The sequence below is a fragment of the Bombina bombina genome, chromosome 10 (genome assembly GCF_027579735.1).
Source record: "Bombina bombina isolate aBomBom1 chromosome 10, aBomBom1.pri, whole genome shotgun sequence".
Classification (NCBI taxonomy): domain Eukaryota; kingdom Metazoa; phylum Chordata; class Amphibia; order Anura; family Bombinatoridae; genus Bombina; species Bombina bombina.
In genome coordinates, this window is record NC_069508.1 from 112,890,160 (window position 1) to 112,902,623 (window position 12,464).

Consider the following 12,464-nt stretch of genomic DNA (forward strand, 5'->3'; position numbering starts at 1 on the left):
ATATACTTAGGGTTAATATAGATAATATAGCTGGCGGCGGGGTAGGTAGATTAAATAAGGGGTTAATCATTTTAATAGAGATGGCGGCGGTGTAAGGGGCTTACATTAGGGGTTAATAATATTAATATAGATGGCGGCGGTGTTAGGGGCTCACTTTAGGGGGTTATAGATATAATATAGCTGGCGGCGGGGTACGGGAGCGGCGGTTTAGGGGTTAATAACTTTATTAGGTTGCGGCGGGGTACGGGAGCGGCGGTTTAGGGGTTAATAGCTTTTTTATTGTTAGGATAGTGAGGGGGGATAGCTTATAGAGGGTTAGACGTGTCGGGCTATGTTAGGGAGGCGTGTTAGACTTGTCGGGCTATGTTAGGGAGGCGTGTTAGACAGTGCGGGTGTTTTAGACTTTAGTCAGGTTTCATAGGCGCCGGCAGTTTCTAACGTGCCGCAAGTCACTGGCGACGCCAGAAATTTGTACTTGCGCAGATTTCTGGACATCGCTGGTTTGTCAGACTTACGGCACGTTAGCATCTGACGGCGACTTATATGGGATAGCTCGAGTTGCGAGCTGAAACTGCGGGCGACGCCGGTTCCCTCGCTTGCGCCGCAAACTGCGATCTATATCGGATCGCGCCCCGTGTGCTCTTTCTAAATCATGAAAGCTTAATTTTCACGTGAGTGTCCCTTTTAAAGGGAAATAAAACCAAAAATGATTCTTTCATTATTCAGATAGAGTATGCAATCTGAAACAACTTTCCAGTTTACTCTTAGGGGCCAATTTATTAAGTGTCTGGTGGACATGATCCGCTGTAGCGATCATGTCTATCAGACATCGATTCGATTAATGCCGACAGCATACGCTGTTAGCATTTATCATTGCACAAGCATTCCTTGTGAACTGCTTGTGCAATGCCGCCCCCTGCAGATTCGTGGTCAATCATCCACTAGCAGGGGCTGTCAATCATAGCTGTCATATGAGATCGGATGGATTGATGTCCACAGCCTCAGAAGCATTGAACGAGTTAAGGAGCAGCGGTCTTAACACCGCTGCTTCTTAACTCCTGTTTCCGGTGAGCCTGAAGGCTCGCACGGAAACAGGGGTATACGGCCCCATTCGGGCCATGAAAAATCAGCCCCTTATTATCTAATTTGCTTTCTTCTCATAGTATCCTTTGTTAAAAAGGCATACCTAGGTAGGCTAAGGACTAACAATGCACTACTGGGAGCTAGTTGCTGATTGGTAGCTGCACAGATATGTTTCTTGTCATTGGTTCACCCAATGTGTTCAGCTAGCTCCAGTAGTACATTGCTGCTTTTTCAACAAAGTATACCGAGAGAATGAAGCAAATTTGATAATAGAAGTAAATTGGAGATTTGTTTAAAATTGTATGTTCTAGATGGATTGTGAAAGGAAAATTTTGGGTTTAAAGGGTCATGAAACCTAAAAATGTTCAAACATGATTTAGAAAGAATATTCCATTTTAAACATCTTTCTAATTTACTTCTATTATCTAATTTGCTTTATTCTCCTGATATCCTGTGCTGAAAAGCATATCTAGATAGGCTCAGTAGCTGCTTATTGGTGGCTGCACATAGATGTCTCGTGTGATTGGCTCACTCATGTGCATTGCTATTTCTTCAACAAAGGATATCTAAAGAATGAAGCAAATCAGAGCATAGAAGTACATTGGAATATTGTTCAAAATTGTATTCTCTACCTGAATCATGAAAGAAAAATGTTGGGTTTAGTGTCCCTTTAAATCCCTTTAAGGTGAGAAGGGGATTAGATCATTGGATGAGTACAAGTGGTTAAAGAAAGTATTTAATTTTTCTGGATGCAAATAATGTGATATTCTTTCCTATACTGTTTGTGTATATGGAAGTTTGTCACTATCCAATCATATAGTTGTGGGTATAGTCCTAAAAATATACTTCAATAAACATTACTACTGTAGAATCAGCTTTGCACCAACACCTGTCTTGTTGGTTTTAAAGGTTTCCTTTATACGCTGGCCCAGATGGCACAGATGTGCTTGGTACTCTTGGTGGTTTCCATAATGCATTGTGGGACATGAGCAGAGATACTATACATTGCAGATTATTTATTCTGACAGTTGATCTTCATTGGCAGTGCAATCCAATGTCATTTTACGTAACAGACATTATATGGATATGGTATCCTCTCATGCTTAAGTAGATCTCTGTGCTTAGTGTCATACTGTTAACAATAATGGACAGATATTTAGAGAGAGATTGAAATGTGCAACACTGCATTTGTAATTTTTGTAAAATGCTTACATTTGCCAAATTTATATAGAGAAAAATTGTCATTTTATCAGTGACATCACAGGTTGTATTGGGATAATTTTTCTCTGAAACATCTTGGAAAACTGTTTCTAAGTGAATATGAAACGAACCACTGAAAATATAAAATCAGCTTTTATGTAACATTAATGAAAAGTAAGGTATAGGTGATGCCTGCTTTTAAAAATATAGAAATTAATTATTAAAAATAAGAAAATGGAATGAAGATTACATCTAGAAAAGAAAACTGTGAATAGTTAATAAAAAAATGTGACCTCACCAGTTCCATTGACTACTCTTAAGAATTAGCTTTTTAGTGAGCTTTATTGGCACTCCCAAATTATAAGGTCTAGAATTAGTCTTATTTATAAATGGCTTTACTGGGAGAGTTTTGGCCATTGGTTTCCAAAGGGGCAAGGGGAGCAGATACCCCCTAGCTTGGGATCATGTCTGTAGTTTGGTCCTAGATGTAAGCAGTAAAAAAAAAAAAGCCCTCAACTCAGTCCTCATGCAATGTAAAGGAGCATGTTAACTCCCTCATTAGATAGAAAAAAACTTTAATATGCAAGGTCATATGAATCTCTAGTTATCATGTTGTCTTTGTTAAAACAGTAGTTTCATTCATAAGGTGATGAGCATCCACGATCAATAACTCCTGGGATTCAACTGGCTACCAGGAGGAGTCAAAGATTCCAAGAGCACCTCATCCTTCCCACCTCCCTGATATGCCATTCTATTCTTTGCCTCCCAGGAGGCAGGTTAAGAATTGAGGTGTTTAAAATTATTTGATGAGAGGGCCCTCAAACTGATTTGAGGCCTAAATTTACCCCTCGGAGAGCTGTTAATGAGAGACAGGGGAAATTGAAGTTTGAGGTAGTGACAAAATTAAACCCAGTGAAGGAGTTAGTCACAAGGTTTCCACAGGTGTCACAGGGACCGCACCCTTAGCCTCTTCCTGTTCGGTCATTGATATACTCCACAAATAGATCCTCTGCTGTAATGTGCTCATCACTGGTTGGGCCTTCTACTGGAATCAGTGATTTCTGCAGCTTTCAAGCACAGTAGAATGGGTGCAGTTAAGGTAAGTATGAATTTACACATTGCACGTATGTAGCCCAAAGGCTTTTAGCATGTTCATTTGTTATTATACATCCTAACAATGGGACACACAATTTATTACAGACATATTTAGTTTTACCACATTCACAGTAGACTTTATTATGCCACTTTAGTCTAGATGTGGAGCTGTGCATGGAGAGGCTGTAAGGACCTTTTTATTATACGCACACTGTTCCCTTATATTTGTGTCTTATTACTTTAATAGTTTTTAGTAACACTCTTGGTATTTGTTATCTGTGCAACTATCTGCGCTTTAATATTTAGTTAGTGTGCTCCCTTGTCTCTATAACGCTTTTCTACACAGATTGTTATTCCAATCCATGATACCAACACTCTCTCCTGTATCAGGTTTGCGTGACTTAGTCTTTCTACAGGGTTTTTCTTTTTTATTACACCTTAGTCTTTCTATGGGGTTTTACTTTTTTATCTGGTAGTGTGGTGGTTTATTTTTTTCACGCACTTTAAAACCTGTCATTTTTCTATACCAACACGCGTTCCTGTATCGGTTTAGCGCACTTTAGCTTTCTATGTGTTTTATCTTTTTATCTGGCAGCGCAGAAGTTAATGTTTTTCATGCGGATTAAACTCACCATTTTTTGTGTCAGATACCACTTCTGTGATTACCTTCTGCTGCTGCAGTTATTTACCACTCTAAGGGCTAGATTATGTGAGTGCTATTTAGTGATCCCGCTTGTGCGTTAACATTGCTAGGCTTTTCCTTTTAGCGCGCATTGGATACCACCCATATTACAAGTACAATTACAAGTACAAGTATATCACTCGCTAACCTGATGCGCAAAAAAAGGCAAAGTTACAATATCTCGGTCACATTAATGTATAACTCCGTAGAAGTCAATGGAGCATGAAAAATTGAAAAAGAACACCTTACTTACGCACAAACCCAAACTCATTTTCTCAAGTGTGCTAACCCAATATGAAAATATGACATTTTCACATTCCAATATCTTTGAGCGCTTATAAATTTAATTGTAAATTTTAAAAAAATATCTTTGAGCGCTTATAATTTTAATTGTAAATTTAAAAAAAATATTTTTTTATTAGATTATGTTATTATGAGTGTAAACACACTTTTAAATGTATTTTTGATGCATTTTGTGCAACTTTTTATTTGAGCGTAGCATAGCATTAACCAGAGCTCTGAAGTTGCACTAACCCAACGTGAGTTAAATTAAATTGTGCTCAAAGATTGCATTTACTTCAATTTATAATACACGCGCTACTTCTGATGCACACAAACAGCCATGATAAATCCGATATTGCTTGCATGCAACAGTTAGGTCGCCAGTCGTGATGTAGCCCTAAGGCCTCTATTTATCAAAGTCTGGCGGCCCTGATCCGACAGTGTGGATCAGGTCTGCCAGACCTTGCTGAATACGGAGAGTGATACGCTCTCCGTATTCAGCATTGCACCAGCAGCTCACAAGAGATGTTACCTCAGGCGTTTCCCTCTGACAGAGTTACGGTGGGATTTCTCATCTCATTACTCTGACACAGCTCTTGCCTGGGCTAATCCCTTGTGGGAGACTAATAAATCTGTGATTTCAAATTACCCTGAATTTGTGGCCTCCTTTCGAAGGGTATTTGATGTTCCGGCTCACTCCTCCTCTGCTGCTAAATGACTCATGTCCATTCAGCAAGGTACAAGATCTGTTGCTCAGTATGCTATTGAGTTCCGTACGCTTGCCGCAGAGGTAGGTTGGAACAATGAAGCCCTTGTTGCCGCCTTCTTTCATGGGCTCTCTGATGCGATTAAAGACAAAGTTGCTGTCAGAGATTTTGACATCAGACTCAGAGAGAGGCCCTCTTTCAAGGAGCGCTTGCGGAAGCCTCCTGTTCCGTTGTCTCCTACGTGTTCGTTCCCACCCATGCCTCCCTTTCCTCCCATGCCTCCTGGTCCCGAGTCACCAGGTACTGCTGAGCCGATGAAGTGGGGATTCACGCGTCTCTCCACGGCAGAGAGGGCCTTTAGGAGGAGGGAGGGGCTCTGCCTCTATTGTGGGTCACACGGCAACCTTTTGAAGTCTTGTCCTACACGGCCGGGAAACGCACACACCTAAGGTCCTGTTGGGGGCAGACCTTGGGTGGTTTATCTTCGTCCCCGGAACCGCTTAAGGAAAAACCTTTGGTCACTGTTGTCCTTTCCTGGTTGGACTTCTCCATAGTCACTCAGGCTCTTGTTGACTCCGGTGCTGTGGGCTATTTCATTGACAGTGCTTTTGTATCAAAGCACTGCATTCCTGTTTTGCCTCAGTCCGTTCCGCTTGCATTGAGGCCATTGATGGCAGGCCCCTTCAGCCCACACTCATTACTCATGAAACTGCTCCGTTGTCCATGGCTGTTGGGGCTCTCCATTTTGAAACCCTCCAGTTCCAGGTGATAAACTCTCCACATTTTCCAGTTGTTCTGGGTTATCCCTGGCTCCAAAAGCACAAACCCAGTCTCGACTGGCGCAGATCCGAAATTTTGTCGTTGTCCCCGCAATGTATTTCCACTTGTCTTCGGAAACCAGTTAAATTCTTGTGCACTTCTTTGGTATCTCAATTGCCAGAGGAGTACCGAGAGTTCCTAGACATTTTTGACAAGGTGCATGCCGGTACGTTGCCTCCTCACTGGTCTTACGATTGTGCCATAGACCTGCAACTCTGAGCCATTCCTCCTCGGGGCCGGGTGTACCCTCTGTCTGTTGCAGAGAATTGTGCTATGGAGGAGTATGTTGCCGATGCTCTGTTGCGGGGGATCATCCGCAAATCCTGCTCTCCTGCAGGGGCTGGCTTCTTCTTTGTGAAGAAAAAGGGTGGCGAGTTAAGACCATGCATCTATTATAGGGGTCTTAATCGCCTTACCATTAAGAATGCTTACCCTATTCTGCTCATTACAGAACTCTTTGACTGCCTCAATGGAGCTACAGTCTTTACTAAACTTGATTTGAGAGGAGCGTACAATCTCGTTAGGATTAAGGAGGGCCACAAATGGAAAACAGCATTTAACACCAGGAGTGGGCATTATGAGTATCTTGTAATGCCCTTTGGCCTATGTAATGCTCCTGCTGTTTTTCAGGAATTTATTAATGATGTCCTACGAGATATGTTGCAACAGTGTGTTGTGGTGTACTTAGACGACATCCTCATACACTCACCCACACTTGAGGCTCATCGTTCTGATGTTACACAGGTTCTTCAGAGATGGCCTGTTTTGTAAACTCGAGAAATGTGAGTTCCATCAGACTCAAGTAACCTTCCTAGGTTATGTTTTCTCCATTGCAGGGTTCTCCATGGATAGTTATCTGCAGTTCTGCAGTGGCCTCGCCCAGTTGGTCTTCGGTCTATTCAAGGTTTTTTGTGGTTCGCCAATTACTTTAGAAAGTTTATTAAAAACTTTTCTTCCTTGGTCAAACCTATCACAGACATGACCCGTAAAGAGAATGATCCACTCCATTGGTCACCTACTGCCATTAAGGCCTTTGATAGTCTTAAGACTTCCTTTGCTGCTGCTCCAGTTCGGGCTCATCCTAACCCTGTCCTGCATTTCGTTCTTGAGGTCGATGCGTCTGAGACTGGAGTAGGTGCCCTCTTGTCTCAACGTCCTACGCCTGATGATGGTTCTTTGCATCCGTATGGTTTCTTCTCTAAGAAATTGTCTCCAGCGGAGTGCAATTATGAAATTGGCAACAGATAATTACTGGCCATAATTTTGGCACTCAAGGAATGGAGGTATCTTCTCGAGGGTACTAGCATGCCAGTGCTCATTCTTATTGACCACAAGAATTTAACTTATCTATCTGAAGCAAAATGTTTGTCGCCCCGACAGGCCAGATGGGCGCTATTTTTGTCTTGGTTTAATTATGTGGTTTCCTACCTGCCTGGAAGTAAGAATGTTAGGGCTGATGCCCTCTCTCGACAATTTTCGCCTCTGTTCAAGGAGGAGTCTGTACCTACTCCTGTTATACCTCCTGACCATATTTTGGCTACCATACGTACTAATTTGACTTCTCCCTTGGGGGAGGAGATCCTAGCTGCACAAACCAATGCACCTCCTGAGAAACCTAGTGGTAAGTGTTTTGTTCCTGAGAATCTTGGAACTAAACTTTTGCACACTTACCACTATCCTAAAGCCGCAGGTCACCCAGGCAACAACCAAATGATTTGGTCTGTCACTCGACAATTCTGGTGGCCAGGTCTTCGTTCTTATGTTGCTGCATATGTTGCCTCCTGCTTAGTTTGTGCACAGAATAAGACTACTCAACGTCTTCCTGTGGGTCTTCTTCAACCTATTGCTAATGGTGAGCATCCTTGGACACATCTTTCCATGGACTTCATTGTCGAGCTCCCTGTTTCCAATGGCAATACTGTTATCCTTATGGTGTTTTTCTAAAATGTCACATTGCATTCCCTTGATGAAGTTGCCTACCGCTCAGGAGCTTGCTTCAATTTTTGCCCGGGAGGTCTTCAGTTTACATGGGTCACCCAAGGAGATAGTGTCGGACTGGGGTAGCCAGTTTGTCTCCCAATTTTGGCCTTCCTATTGTGCTCAAATGGGGATCCAGCTTTCCTTCTCCTCTGCATATCATCCACAATCCAATGGGGCTGCGGAACGGTCTAATCAAGCTCTGGAACAGTTCCTCCGTTGCTATGTCTCTGATCACCACAATAATTGGTCTGAACTGTTACCTTGGGCAGAGTTTGCTCGTAATAGTGCTATTACTGCTTCCTTCAAGTTATCCCCGTTCATGGCGAATTATGGGTTACAACCATCCTTGTTGCCCGATTCATTCATGTCTCAGGGTATTCCGGCTTTGGAGGAGTATCTCTGGCAACTCCGTTCCACGTGGGTGCAGATTCAGGATTGCCTTCATCATTCTATGCAGCGCCAAAAGTTCCAGGCTGATCGTAGGTGTCTGCCCGCACCTTCCTACCAGGTTGGTGAGAGAGTTTGGCTGTCCTCCCGCAACTTGAACCTTTGTGTGCCTTCTAATAAATTGGCTCCCCATTATGTTGGTCCTTTTCGAATACTCAGACGGGTTAATCCTGTGGCTGTTATAAGCTTGTATAATGTGGCTATTCCCAGAGAACCTTAAGTAAAACAGGCTTATACAAAAGGTTATTACCAAGGGAGATAGCTGGTTTACTTAGTACAAGTTCTTTTTATAACACTTTACAAAATCAAAATAAAGTGAATAAAACAGATGAAATGAAGCCTTTGTATATTTTACACACTTGTAAAGAGTTGTGTTCTTTAAAGATAGAAGGCAGCAAACAAGCAGCTTATTGGTACTTGTCTGAGAAAAGCAGAATTTTATAGCAAAGTCTCTTTTTAGTTAAGCTAAGAAGTGAGAAACTGATTTGCAGTCTGCAATGTCCATATAGCAAGAGGTATCAGGTTACAGCAGGCAGAGTGTGTGATACAGAGAGAAGGAGAGAGCCAGATTTAACCAGTTGTGTGCACTTTAACAGTTTGTATGTCAGCAGATCTTTGGATAAGAATATATACAGCTAGAGACAATTGTATATAAAATTAATGATACTTGCGAGTGAGTTTAGAACTGCAGAGAGCGAAGTTGGCACTGAGTCAAAATGGATCACAGCAGGGAAGCTGTTCTTATTTCCTGGTAGAGGTAAACACTCAGTAACGGAGCTGGCTGGAAAATCAGACTGCAGAGTTAACACAGACTTGCAAGAGTTGCTGCCAAAGTCTGTTTCCTGGAATGTAAAGCGGCAGGAAATGCTTCTTAGGTTTAGAAGCTGGAGAAATGACAACAAGGATTTCCTTTAACAGGTACAAAAGCAGGATCTGTAGATTTTAGCTTTAGAGCTTGAAGCAGAGTGGGAACTACAAACTTCAATTATCAAGCAAAGCACAGGTGTACTGATCACACCTTTAAAGGGAGGTGAAGGAGTGGGTTGGTCTTAGTTCTTAAAGCTACAGGAATATGACAGATCCCCCCTTTCAGGGGCGCCCCCTTCCCGGATCCAAACCTGGTTTGTCAGGATGTAGACGATGGAAGGATGTGAGCAATTGGGGAGCATGTAAGTCCCTAAGGGGTATCCAAGAATCCTCCTCATGACCATACCCTTTCCAATGTACCAGATACTCAATTGTTCTACCCCGGCGGCGCAAATCCAGAATTGATTCCACTTCGAATTCCGTTTGATCTTCTATCAGCTGGGGAGAGTCCTTGATGACTTGAGGAATATAAACATCAGATCCTTGATAGGGTTTAAATAGAGAAACATGGAAGGATGGGTGTATCCTGTAAGATACAGGTAGATCAAGAATCGCTGCATTAGGGTTGATCATTCTTTTTATCTTGAACGGACCTATGAACTGGTTAGCCAGTTTTTTGCTTGGTACCTTTAATTTGAGGTTTTTTGTTGAGAGCCAAACTCTATCGCCAACTGAGTATTGAGGTGGAGTTAGATTTTTTTTATCAAAATAACTCTTTTGGGTACATTTAGATTTCTCTAAGTGAATCTTTAGGGAAGTCATAGTTTGTTTCAAATTAGAGACATAATCCAGAGCATAAGGTGATTTCGAGGTGGAGATGGAGTTGGGTACAGTGGTTGGATGGTAACCATAAGTGGCAAAGAAGGGTGAAACTTTAGTAGAAGAGTTGATGGAATTGTTGTATGCGAACTCTGCAAGCGGTAACCATTCAACCCAGTCATCCTGGTTCTGTGAGATATAACACCTTAAGTATTGCTCCAAAGTCTGATTTAGTCTTTCAGTAAGGCCATTAGATTGGGGATGAAATGCTGTTGTCATTCTTGAGGAGATTCTTAACAATTTACATAGTGCCTTCCAAAACCTGGATGTAAACTGAGTCCCTCGATCAGTGACTATAGAGGTCGGTAAACCATGGAGTTTCACGATGTGATCAAAGAATGTTTTAGCTGTTGTGAGAGCGTTTGGAATTCTCTTAAGAGGTATGAAATGAGAGAGTTTAGTTAGATGATCTATAACCACTAATATGGTTGTGAATGAATTAGATGGTGGTAATTCGACTATGAAGTCCATTCCAATCATGGTCCAAGGGACTTCAGGTATAGGTAATGGTTTTAGTAAACCAAAAGGTCTGTGGTGTTCTTTTTTGCAAGCTGCACATACATGACAATCTGACACAAAGGTAACTACATCTTGTCTTAAACCAGGCCACCAGTAATTCCTTGTTAATAAATCCTGGGTTTTAGTGATTCCAGGATGACCGGACATAGGGTTCGTATGATGTAGATGTAGGATCTCCTTCCTTACAGAAGGAGGAACGTATAACAAATTGTTGTAGAAGTATAAACCTGAAGTGGTGTCCTTTACGCAGCATGATGGAATGGTAGAATCTTTTAGTAAAGCTAATAAAATGTCTTTTTGTAGGCTAGAAGTTACAGCTATAAACTTGGTCGACGGTATAACTGTTTGTTGTTCTTCCTTTTCATTATGTTTAATGAATGAACGGGAAAGAGCATCAGCTTGGATGTTCCTTGAACCTGGTCTATATGTAATCTGAAAGTTAAATCGGTCCAGGAATAAAGACCATCGGACTTGTCTTGATGACAAGGTCTTGTTTTTTCTAAGATATTGTAAATTCTTATGATCTGTAAGAACTGTAAAAGGTTTGAGTGTCCCTTCCAGTAGGTGTCTCCAGTGTTCCAGGGCACATTTGATAGCTAGAAGTTCCAGGTCCCCCACGGAGTAATTCCTTTCAGCTATAGACAGGAGTCGAGAGTAAAAAGCTACAGGATTTAGGACTGAAGTATCGGTTTGTTGTTGGGAGAGAATAGCACCAATACCAACAGTAGAAGCATCAACCTCTAACACAAATTGAAATTCTGGATTAGGAAGCTGTAGGATAGGAGCTGAAGTAAAACATTCTTTTAAATGCTCAAAAGCTTGTTGGGCTTCTACAGTCCAAACGAGTCAATTCTTACCGGTTAACTTAGTTAGAGGTTGGACAATCGATGAAAATCCTTTGATGAATCTCCTATAAAAATTAGAGAAGCCTAGAAACCTCTGAAGTGATTTCACAGAGGTAGGTACAGGCCATTTGAGTATCGATGTAACCTTCTCTGGATCCATGTTTACACCGTTAGGGGAAATTATGTAACCCAAAAATTTTATTGTCTTTACATGGAATACACATTTCTCAGCCTTGGCGTATAGCTGATGTTCTCTTAATCTAGACAAAACCCATCTTACATGTTTTACATGATCAGTTAGATTTTTGGAGTATATCAAAATATCGTCTAGATATATTACAACACACACATCCATTAAGTCTTTGAAAATATCGTTTATGAAAAATTGAAATGTGGCCGGAGCATTAGTTAAGCCGAATGGCATAACATTATATTGAAAGAGACCATAACGGGTTCTAAATGCTGTTTTCCATTCGTCACCGCTTTTTATCCTGATTAAATTGTATGCTCCCTTCAAATCTAGTTTGGTAAAAATGGTTGCATCTGTTAACCGTTCAAGTAATTCAGGTATTAAAGGAAGTGGATACCTATTTTTAATCGTAATAGAGTTTAATGCTCTGTAGTCAATGATTGGGCGTAAGGTCCCATCTTTATTTGTGACAAAGAATATGCCCACTGCTGCAGGAGAGGTTGAGGTAGAAATAAAACCTTTCCTTAGATTATCGTCTAGGTACTCTCCGAGAAATTTTAATTCTTTTTGAGAATTCGGCCGAACGGTATGATAGACCCAGGTTTAGTATCAATGGGGCAATCATAAGGTCTGTGTGGAGGTAGATTTTCGGCTTCCTTAAGGTCAAATACATCTGAAAAGTCTGAATACTGCAATGGTATATGAGGGTGTAGAGTTTTGATTTCCACACAGGGAAAACAGGTAGCAGAACAGTATGGGGAAGAGAAAGTTACTGTGTTACTGCTCCAGTCTATTTGAGGGTTGTGTTTTCTTAACCAAGGATAACCCAATATTAAGGGGTGTAGTGAGCTAGGAATGATATCAAACGTAATGTATTCTGTATGACCCATGTTACAAGAGACAAGTAAAGGAACAGTATGGTGTGTGAT